Below are 11,076 nucleotides of genomic sequence, written 5' to 3' on the forward strand. Positions count from 1 at the left end.
TATACTACCGTACACATATACATGTAGGAGAAATAGAGAGTCTGCAGGAATCAATACTTGCCTTCTGGAGAAAAAACGATTGACTCTTTATATTAAATCAGTTTAGACAAGCCGGGACCAAGATTTCCTATATGTAAGGGAGGTTCAGTGTGTCTCCTTTAAAACAAAGATGCATCTATAACGCGCTAAAACCATTGAAATTTATCTTTATTCTTCATAGTTTGTTTAAAACCAATAACTCTTTATTTGTTTGTCGTAATAAAATAGATATAATTTGCAGTATTTAATTATACCGTATGTTATATTTTACTAAATTAAAACATAAAAAATGACTTGGTATGGCACAATTCATAATAATGATGCAGACAATTCATTAATCCAATTAAAAATTAAGCACTTGATACATTTACTTGCTCAAAAATGTAGACATTAAAAATAGTGGGTTTTTTAATTAAAAAATTATCAACTGTGATTTGATGAGTTGTTTTCTGCCCCACTGCAAATGTTTTTGTGATGAAATATTTCAACGTCCGGTAAGCCAAGATGCGCTGTTTTGTCCTTATTAGAATGGTGGTGCAGCCTGAAGTCACTGTCGTACTCCCAGAGTGGTAACCCAGCTTGTAAATCTCAGTTATCAGCCCCCATAGTTCCGTCTTGTTGCCTCTTTTTCATTGCAAATAGCTGCAGGAGCTCTTCACTTGAAAAAGATGAATTCCTGTCAATGAATCATGCTCTCTTATTCTGTTTCAGGGCTTGCTGGGAGTCTCCGGGATGCATGGATTCATGGATTCTGACGCCTGCATCAAAATGGGTGAGGATGCTGAGCCTTTGACGCAGGCTGCTCTCCTCCAAGGTACTCACAAGTCACAAAAATGAAATTTAAAAAATCTGACTAGAAAATTCTCTAGATGAGAATTTTCCTAGTCCTCTGGTCAGCAGAGATCCCTCCTGTGTGGAAAAGTCTTGATTTTAGGTAATAAACAAAAGGCGGTAAACCGCCCATAACTTGGAAACTTTCCTCCTGTAAGCAAGGAGTAATAAGAAGGCAAAGTTTGCAGAGATTTGGAAATATTTTTTTACAGATCAAGAGCAGGTGTTAGAGACAACCCAGGTACTTAACTCTGGTCTCTGAAGTTTCAACATCATAAACACGCTCCTTACATTTCTAATAGAATGCAATAAAACGGAGTCAGAAAGTAATTTCTTAGCAATTACATCAATCCGCAATTCAAGTTTTGTAGGAGATGGACAAACTCCTTTTCCTCATTCTGAAAAATCAGGGCACTTCTTACTATACGGTGGATTTGAGGGACTTAATGCATGTATAGACAGACTTTTTGCCTGTCTCTGCATTGAATTTGCCTATTACACTGAAAACTCGTTGGGTGAGAGAGTGCCTGCTACACAGGCACTCCACAGTTTGTAGAGTGTTTAATATAATAGAGACCGAATCCTCAGCTGCTGAAAAGGCAGCAACATAATACACATCATTGACAAAGATAATTTCAAGCTGTGATAAAAATTATCCCTCCCAACAGTTTCTGTGCTTGAAAAATGATACTGAAAGCAAGTAGGAAAATGCAGCCCTCCAAAACTTGGCCTTCTGGTTTGTTTACTCAGGCTGTGCTTAGTCATCTAAAAATATTGTCTATGTTTATCGTAACTTTGGCTAACTGTGTCAGGCTTGGAGAAAATTCCACCATAATTAATGTGTGTTTCTTTTTTACTTGTGTGTCTCTACTTTATTCCTCTTGTCCTTATTTCACAGCGCTTCGGGCACTGCCTCAAAGAGCTCACAGCCAATAAGATAAATAACACTGGAAGGGAGAGAGAAAGATGCAATTGGAATATGTTCGAAATCTCTGTGTAGCATTTTTCCCCTGGGGCGTATAAAAAGCCTAATCCACTTTCAGAGGCGGTAAAAATTTCAGAAGTGTGTTCTATACCTGTATTGTCATTTCAACTGCAAACACAGAATTGGAATTGTCTTTTAGTATTTATTTAGCTATAAAGTTTTGAGGAGGTGTACTGGTGGTGGTTCACAACTAATTATGCTGTATCATCTCTTCCCAGCCCACACTTGTGTAAACGTTCAGACGTGCTCCTTGAGGTATGTGACTGCGTTAGCATATGTTTGTGCTTAAGTGCATTTACAGTGTCTAAAGCATATTTAGAGTGGAACAGTCCTGCAAACACACACCGCTTCTGTAATACCCAAACGAACTTGTTTTAACCCGTTTTATTCCCAGACACAAAACCTGAATTAGTAACCCGTTTAGATGTCTCTGGTTGTCTGTTTCTCTGATGTAATGACTAGACTGAGGCAATAACAATGCTTCTTTATGCCATTCAAAGTGTGTATTAGGATTCAGGGGGGAGCTGGGTTCAAAACACGATCCCAGGGCTGAATACAGAGATAATGCATCATTCTATAGCAACTTTCTCCTGCCATTCCCAGACCATTCACTGCACAAGCAATACCATTTTTCACCAGGAAACACGGTTGTTTCTTAAACCTAACGCGCGGCAATGCTTCCAAGATGTGCTTTTAAAGCAGCTGTGGCTTTCCGCATTACACCCGTAACGCGTGAATATGTCGGAAAAATAAACAGTTAAGTTCAAGTTTAAAACAAAGCAAAACAAACAGAAATCCTGCCCCATCTGTCAAGTTGTGTGTATGACATCATCAGATATTCTGCACTTGTTTGCAGCCATTCAGACCAACCTGCCCCACAGCCTCAGCTTTGTGCTCCAGCTCCCTTTACAGGGTCAGCGGGCTGGAAAATTACCACATGCTGTCACAGTTAGCTCAGCCAGGTCTTGTTATCATTGTTTCCAAGGAATCCATTCATTCCATTATTTTACATACTGGGCAGACGTCCTGCCACCGAGGCTTGGGCTGCGCTAACTTGAAGGGCCAAACGTTAATGGGTCTCTATTGTCGGCCGAATAGCAGCGCAATACGTGGGAAAAAATACCCAGACAGCTCGCTGACACTGGTTGAGGACCTCTAGACTTAGGGGGTAGCCTGTGAAGAGCTTTTGTGTAAACAAGACTTCAATAAACAAAGAATATCTGCTCTGTCAATATTCATAACCCATAAATTTTTTCCTTCTCTTCCCCCCCTCTCCCCGCCCCCCCGGAGCAGCATAACTCTTCAGATACAAAGAGGCAAGAAAGTGGTATGGATGGGCAATGGCTTTTGCAGAGCAAATCTGTGGGATATGTGCAAGAAACCATACAACCGATCCTGATTTATAGGGGATATTATTGAGCTCCCGGGCGGAACAAAGCAGTTTTATTTCGCGCTTGCTCTGCTATCTGTGGGGCTGATAATGGAGCATGTGATTGTGGAAATTTAAAGCTCGTGATTTGTGTATGCCATAGCTGATATGTCAAAACGAAGGCGGAGCATGCCTGTCTGTCTTTCCTGGGTGTGGAATTTCAAGTAAATGGATTGCACTGGTGACAAATTTTATTTCCCTCTCAGGAAACTGAAAAGCCAAGCAATTCATAGTAAATTTTGCTCATTCAGGAAAAAAAAAAATCAGGAAAAGAAAGATGCGTTCAAGTTCTGTTGTTGCCCCCTGATGTTGATGGTGGCTTTTGTTTGTTTTGTTGTTTGTTTGTTTGTTTGTTTGTTTGTTGTTTTTGGTTTTTTGTTTTGTTTGTTTGTTTGTTTTTCACCAAGACAAATGCTATGTTTCCCACATACATCATTGATTTTGGTGAGATCACTGAAACTTGGTTCTGATCCAAAGGAGCTCTTACCTTGGGATGGCTCCACTGGCTTCACTTCATTCACCTGGCTTTGCCCCACCACGTGTGAGAGGAGGAGCAGGAATGGAAACCGGCAGAGTGCCTCCAAACAGGAGGTGTCCCTGCCATTGCTGACAGTGACGTTTCAGGGGCTCCACTCTCATTAGCGAGAGATTTTCGCATTCCTTAATTTGAACGGAGTGAACGGAGTAAGATTGAAAAGATACCCCACAAACAATTTGCAAAATCCTTCATTCCAAGAGGCAGCCACTTTGAAAACTGCTTAAAAATTAATCCAAAGGGAGAGACCATCTCCAAATGCCTAGGGCTTAATTTTCTGGATACAGTCTGCTGCTTCTGGCACCAGGCTGGCACTCAGGAGGATTTGGTATCTGCTGCCCACGGCCTTTATTTCAGGTACCCAGTGTTTTCCTTCCATTATTTTCTTTGCTGTTGGACAGCAAAGGTCCTGATAACATGACCTGGCTGCTCTCACCGTGACAGCGTGTGGTAATTAGCTGAGTCCACTGGCATTTTGAAAACCTAAACACACAAGCCCCGGTGTTTTTAAACTTGCCTGTAATTAGCACAGCTGTTATTTTGGTTAATTCGTTATATTGATACTGTAACGCTCTCCAAAGAACTCCACTAAAGTCAGCGTCACAATATAACTTGTTTTCTACAAACATTTTGAGAATATTAGGTCATAGTACTGAATGCATGAGAAGAATTCATAGTCTCTCTCCAAAGCCCGCCTGAAGTATGTTTCGGGTAGTAATAAGATGTGTTAAAATACTTGCACTATCCAAAAGCCAGGTTAGCCAGTTCATGTCTTTATGAAGTACACTGTATTTCAAGTAAGATTATTTCTGTGTCTGGCAGCTAATTTTACATAGTTCCCTCCTTCAGATGACATTAAGAGCCAATTGACATACATTTATTTTTCCATAAAAGTAATGTGTGTCAAGGCTAGATTTCCTAAGCCAAGCCCTCCAAGCAATCATCACAATCATTTGGTAAACCGTAGATAATGTCATCTTGGAATAAAAATATTTTTTCAGGGTATGAAATTTTATATTAAGATAAACATTAGAACTTAGTGTTGCCAGTTTGAATATAATCTTTTCAAAAAATCTTCTGGGGTTTTAAAATAAGCATAAAAAAGAGAGAGAGAAGGAGAGAGACTCAAAGAGTGAGAGAATACAAGAAATAAGTAACACTTAAAAAAATCAATTATTTCAAGCATTCTGAAATGTGATGTTTTGTCCTTAATATTTCAAGATTTGTGTGCATGCAAGCTTTGCCAGTGTTCTTAGGGGAGTCGGAGTCTGGAAGAAATGAAATAGGAGTGAATCAATAAGAATGGTCCCTACTTTAATTGTCTTTTAAAACTGCATTACAAAATACACAAATTTCGTTATTCAATGTAGCAGTTCCTTACCTAGCATTGCATGGTAAAAGTGCAAACAGTGCAAAAAGAAAGAAATTTTAAAGTACAATGGCAGACAAATGCCTAAGTTACATTAACCTTTAGAGACATTTAGGGCACTTAATGAACTTTTTTGTGCAGTGTTTTACCCTGAGTAACCTTATGTCCAGCCCTTAAAAATTATTAAAAATAACATCTCCCAGCAGTAAAGGATATTTTTTGGCCACCTAATTCAATATTACTGTCGGTCCTTTCGGGCGTTCCTCCTTCCCATGATGGATGATCTTCCAATTTCAAGGAACCAGAGTAAATCTGCTCACGCCCAAGACATAGTCTTGTGCTGACTCCAGAGCCATCAGAAGCTCAGGTGACGAGGGAAGGTGTAGCCCCATCCTACACCATCAAACTGTCACTTGGTTTGTAAGGATTCAGATCCCATCCTCTTGTCTCCAGCAGCCCGAATGTGATGGAAAACATTACTGGAAGTTTTCACATAAAGCTTTTTCTTCTTCAATAGAGCTTCCCATTCCAGGATGAAGATTAAAGCCTGGGAACACTGCAAGGATTCAACCTGTGCTGAGGATCAAAATCCCCTTCTCTTAGGTTTCATTTGCCTTTGGAGAGGTTATTTTCATCAGCTGGATCAGGAGAATTTTCCTTCAGGAAGGAGCTGAAGATATCCCTGCGAGCTGTGGACAGGTAGAGACATTTCAGAGATGTAGACCAAGTAAAATCTTTTCCAAATTACAAAACTTAACATTATCTGAAATATTTGGGATATTGTTTTAAAGGAGAAGAAAAGGAAAGAGTTTAAACCTTCTGATCAGTGGCCCAGATGATCACCTCAAAGCTTGTAAGAAAGAACTTAATTGCAGGCTGCCAAGAAACTTCTGACCGTGAAGCATAAGCGTAGACAAGCAACTTTAATTATTTGCCTTAAGCACGGGCAGATACTATTTATTTGTTTGAAATTTTGGGCAACTCTTGCCCATATTCTCTGGCAGAAATTAGGTGGATCATTGTTCAAAATGCTAAAAAAAAGCAGTAAGTTATACCTTTATTTTTGACAGCCATCTTTCCTAAAAAAAATGCAGATAATTAAGGGACTGATTCAGTGTCCCGAATTGAAGAAAAGAAAACAACTGCAAAAGAGCTCCCACTGAATTCTGTGGGGTTTTGACCAAAGAATACTGTTGGCATTCATAAAATTTACAAGAAAGGGCATTCAGGGGCATACAAGGCATTCAGCAACCTCTGCATTCTTGTCCCTTTGTCACCTTCCATTCCCTTTGTAAAAAAGGAGTAAAAATAGTTCAGCAAAGTATGTGAAAACAATATAGACTTTATCTACATGACCCATCGTAACGTATTAGGCAACTGTCTATGGTATTAGCCATTTTCTATCACATTACATTAATATCATAGAATTTTAACATTTGATTGCCCTAATAAGATATGACCTTGCAATCATTTCAAGCAATTTTCATATCAGATTAGTGAAAACAAAGGCTAACACACTCAGATGACAGCATGTAAACTACTAATAGAACATGACAAAAATTTTCATATTTTGCTTGTATGTTAATGTTTGCCTTTTCCATTTCAACATTTTCCTCCAATTTTTCATTACTGGACTTGGTGAATTAACGCTTTGCTACTCACTTTTTAAACAAAGTAAGTAAATGAGGAAGAATCATGGTAGCAGTCAATTTTTTAATCAACCTTTTATCAAATAAACAGCTGTGATGAGAAACAAGGATGGCCATTGGGGAGGATTGTATGAGAAAACAAAATCAGAAATGATGTAATAGAACTACTGAACCTTATTTAGGATGTAGATCAAGAAAAATTCCTAGAGGAGACGTTTTTCTAATGATACAGTAATTGTCTCAAAGAAGTGGTGAAAAAGCCCCTTTACGTTATACAATCAACGTTAGGCTGAAAAAAAGTACGACAAGGTGCTGTCTAGGGAATAACTCTGTGCGAGGTAGTGAGAGGACCTAGTTGTTTCTATCTTCACTCTCTCAGATGCTATGATTCAAGACTGGCTTGGAAGATGAAAGACTAATGGTATTTAATGGATTGCTGAGCTCTTGTTGGATTGCTACATGGGGTTTTTTGCTTTCAGAAATTAAATAATTGAAGAAGAGAAGAAAAAGACTGTTCTATAGCTTCTGGATTTCTTTTTTTTTTTTTCCTCTAGTCATATTAATATAAAAAGAGTCAAACAAAGCTCTTTCAGAGCACACCACAGAAAAGAATCACGGATAATGCAAGTGATCGAAAGGCAACGATGCAGCATATCTACACTGGGGAAAGCAGTACAGGTGAAGATTTAGTATACCTTAACTTTTTTTTTCCCTGAATATGCTGTTGCAGTTCATCCTCCCTTGTGTTTTTAATAAGCTTCATAATACCTTTTAAGAAGTTTTCAAGAATAATTCAGGGTGTCAGGAAAGTCTAGGGTGTATTGGTGGGAAAAGAGATCATACGTGCTCAGTTACCTGGGAAACTCCATAGTCCCATTTCATAACCCTCTCAGGACCCTTTCTCACTGAGAAGGCATGTTTTCTGGAGCTAACGAAGGATCTGACATATCAGGGAGTGTATTCTGTCAATATCTAGAATAGGGAGAAGGAAAGGAGGGAATGATTAGAGAAATCCAGGCTTGTTAGACTATGATACACACTAATATGTAAAAGGTCATATTTCAGGTTTTGCCTTGGGCTTGTGCCATCTTTGTGTCTCTTGCCTGTGAAAAGGGCAGACTGAAAGCAGTGGTTCCTGAATTTATTACTGCAATCAGCAGTTCATTTAGACTGAAAGGGTACTAATTGCAGCAAGCCATGAAACCCATCATTCTTTGGGTTTTTTAATGAACAAAGTCAATCATTTCTCCTCTACCATCTGTTCATCCTCAGACTTCCTTCCTTGCATTCCTAGCAGATGCCATTGAGATCTCAGCAACATCTTCAGGTCTGTCTCCTCGTCTCTGTGTCCAGTCTAGCTATGTTTTCTTCCTTGAACTTATTCAGGGAAATGGACAATTCAGTTAGTTTTATAGCGTCCCAGACTACTAAGTGTCTTCTGTGTTTTTTCCGTACAAGCCATAAATTTACTGTCATTGCTTCTGGCCCTTTTCCATGGGAAATCCTTGATGTTCACGGCTATGCCTGTTCAGCTGAACATCACTGGGCTTCACAAGGTGCTTGCCCACACACAGCATGTCCAAGCCATGAGCTGCAGAAGCCGCAAGGCTTCCTCCTTGCTGGATACCATCAATGGATCTAGATACTTTCCTCAGGCCAGAGGGTTTACAAGAAACTTCTAAAACAAGTTAGAAATGGGGTAAAGTAGATTAGCTGAGAAGAAAAATGCTGCTGGAAAAATAGCCATTCCTGCGGCATGCCATGCTGTTGAGGAAGGTAAGTGGCCTTCAGCAAGCTGGGCTCCCTGTGCCATGAAGAACACAAAATAGAGCCTTTACCATCCCGCTGCAGGAGCCGAACATTACACGGCCGGTTTAGCTGCCCAAAAGCTTTCTATCCACACCAGCAGGACAGCAGGCAGAGCCTGAAATTCTAGCAATTACTCTGGTGTCATGTCATGTTGGAGATTAGAAAACGTTGGAGATGATAATGCTTGGAACACTTGTCCCTGTTGGTGTGGCTCTGTCTACAGCATGCTGCAACCCTGCCTGTTCTGTTTGACGTTAGGACTTAACATCACCATATTTCATTTTTAACACCCCTTAAATGGACATAATAGCATAGTACCACACTATAGAACTGTGCTGCGAAGCTCAGTTATTGTGTGTGTGTAAAGTGCTTTGAGATCTCAAAATGAAACGTACCATCAAAGTGCAGAGTATTATCTTCATCCAGCAGTCACAGAGCACAGTCTCAGAGAGGCTTTAAATCTGTTACCAGTGCAATCCAAGACGGGTCTGTCGGCTGAAGGAAGGACATGAATGTTTAATCATTTATTTAAATATTAAACCAAAGGTCTTTAAAACTCATACTCTCAACTCCACTGATACCCTAAGTGAATTCTAGGCATGCACTAATGTAGATCTGGAGCTGTGCAGCTGAGGAAATTCACTTTTCCTAGAACGCTGGAAACCTGGGTGGTAACTTGGGAGAATCCAGTTCTCAATTTTTCACCTCTGTCCCTCTCCAGAGGAGCAGCAAATCCCCTTCTACCAAACAAAATCATCCTTAGATGTTCTGGAAACAGCATCAGCCCCTTATGGTGGCACTGCATTGTTTGTGGCCACCTGGTGTGGAATACTGCTTGTTTCCCCGCGGACCTGTTGAATCCAGTGTACTCCTATTTCTGACCATGCATCATACTATAAATGATTTGCAGTGCTGGCCCACGTGTCAGCATTCTATAGGTATTTTGATGTGGGCTTGCCCTGGTGGGATAGATGTTCTTCAGTCACTTTGGGTTTTGGTGCTCAAAAAATTAGCAAAAAAGAGATTTTACCAGGAATCTTGGCAGAACCCTCCCTGTATTTCCCGGCGGCCATGAAGTAAACAGGCAGGAGAGGGAATTCCCCACTTCTGCAATAATCATAGTGTTGGGTTTGCACATGGCATCCCCTTGCTTGATGGCAGTGCCAGCGATACAGGCTGCTGTGTCTGTGGACCTATAAAGAGAAGGAGCAATGAAGAGGTTAAACAGAACGAAAGCGGATTTCTAATTTCTGATATGGGCCTCTTGTACTGCTACAGTGACAGATTATACAAATTATCAGCAAGATGGTAGCTGATAACACAAAAGGCTCAGAAGTGCCATTTTTAAATTAAAAATGTACTTTCAACTACAATTCACAGCTTTTCCACAATGACAAATGCTTCTTGCCATGTGAACCCTGAGAACACTGCAGTGGTCACAGAAGATACAGTTTCTTTTATACTTCTTTAAAATCCTGGTTGTGTATTACAGAGGAATAAATAAAAATGAATTTTAATGGAGCTTCCAAACCAAAATGTCAGTTGGTATAAAGTGGCTGTGAAATGAAGGTGTAAAAGAAAGGTATATGGAGTTTTTGGGCAGGATCTGGACCCTAGACAATTCTATGATTATCCTATTACTAATTGCAGTCACGTTCAAATTGCCACTACTAGTTGAATTTGCTTGGTAATTTTACACATAAAGACTTTATTTTCTACTTGCTGCTTGCCTTTAGGGCCAGCTCTGAGACTGCTGGACTTCTCCTTCTCCCCTGGTGCTGCAGGTGTCCTCCGGACACCCTTTTGGGTCTTGTCTCTTCTTATTCCTATAGACTCAAGTCACAACCTCCTCTTCTGGCGGGCAATTGCCAACAGTGTTGTGGGTGTCCTCCTGGGGCATCGTCAGCCCAGCGGAGATGGATATGAGTCATGTTGGCTCAACGGATCTCTGAGACAGCCTTTCTTCATGGGCAAAAAGTGGTACGACGTCATGTGGTGTTTTGCCTCTTTTTCTTGGTCCCAAACCCGCTGTTTCCTTTCCTTGTACCTACTGTACAAACGTGTCCAGATTCCCATCAAGCTTGCATCTCTTCCATGCAGTTTTTCCTATCAGTTGAAAAGCGTTTTTTACATTGTAGTCATCTAAATAATCTTTTCCAGATGAACTACTAAATACGTTTGGAAACGTACTTATTTTCAGTTGTAAGTCTACCATAAATTAAAAAAAAAATCCCCGAACATGTATTTTTTAATGTTTTTTTATCCAGACTGGCACAGTCAAATATCATTACTCAAGTGCACAGAATCACACAACTGAGTAAAACAAAGGGATTTATAGAATAATATTTGCTGTGTTCTATTTCTCTGCCCCCTGATTTCTGAGTCTTTCTGGCACACAGGTTGTTACTCAGTATTTCTTTGCAGCCATGA

At 40.0% G+C, this 11,076-nt stretch overlaps 1 long non-coding RNA gene across 2 annotated transcripts; it reads right to left on the reverse strand.

Moving 5' to 3' along the window:
- Window positions 1–350: 350 nt before the first annotated feature.
- LOC134508229 (uncharacterized) lies at window positions 351–10,875 on the reverse strand. Of its 2 annotated transcripts, XR_010069012.1 has the most exons (4): window positions 9,677–10,875; window positions 9,042–9,141; window positions 7,693–7,809; window positions 351–5,877 (listed from the first exon to the last, which is right to left on the reverse strand). It is a non-coding gene; the product is annotated as an uncharacterized LOC134508229 (long non-coding RNA). The 2 variants fall into 2 exon arrangements; XR_010069011.1 differs by having other exon boundaries at window positions 9,042–10,875.
- Between the last annotated feature and the right edge of the window lie 201 nt (window positions 10,876–11,076).

Source organism: Chroicocephalus ridibundus, chromosome Z, assembly GCF_963924245.1.
Source record: "Chroicocephalus ridibundus chromosome Z, bChrRid1.1, whole genome shotgun sequence".
In the NCBI taxonomy this organism is placed as follows: Eukaryota; Metazoa; Chordata; class Aves; order Charadriiformes; family Laridae; genus Chroicocephalus; species Chroicocephalus ridibundus.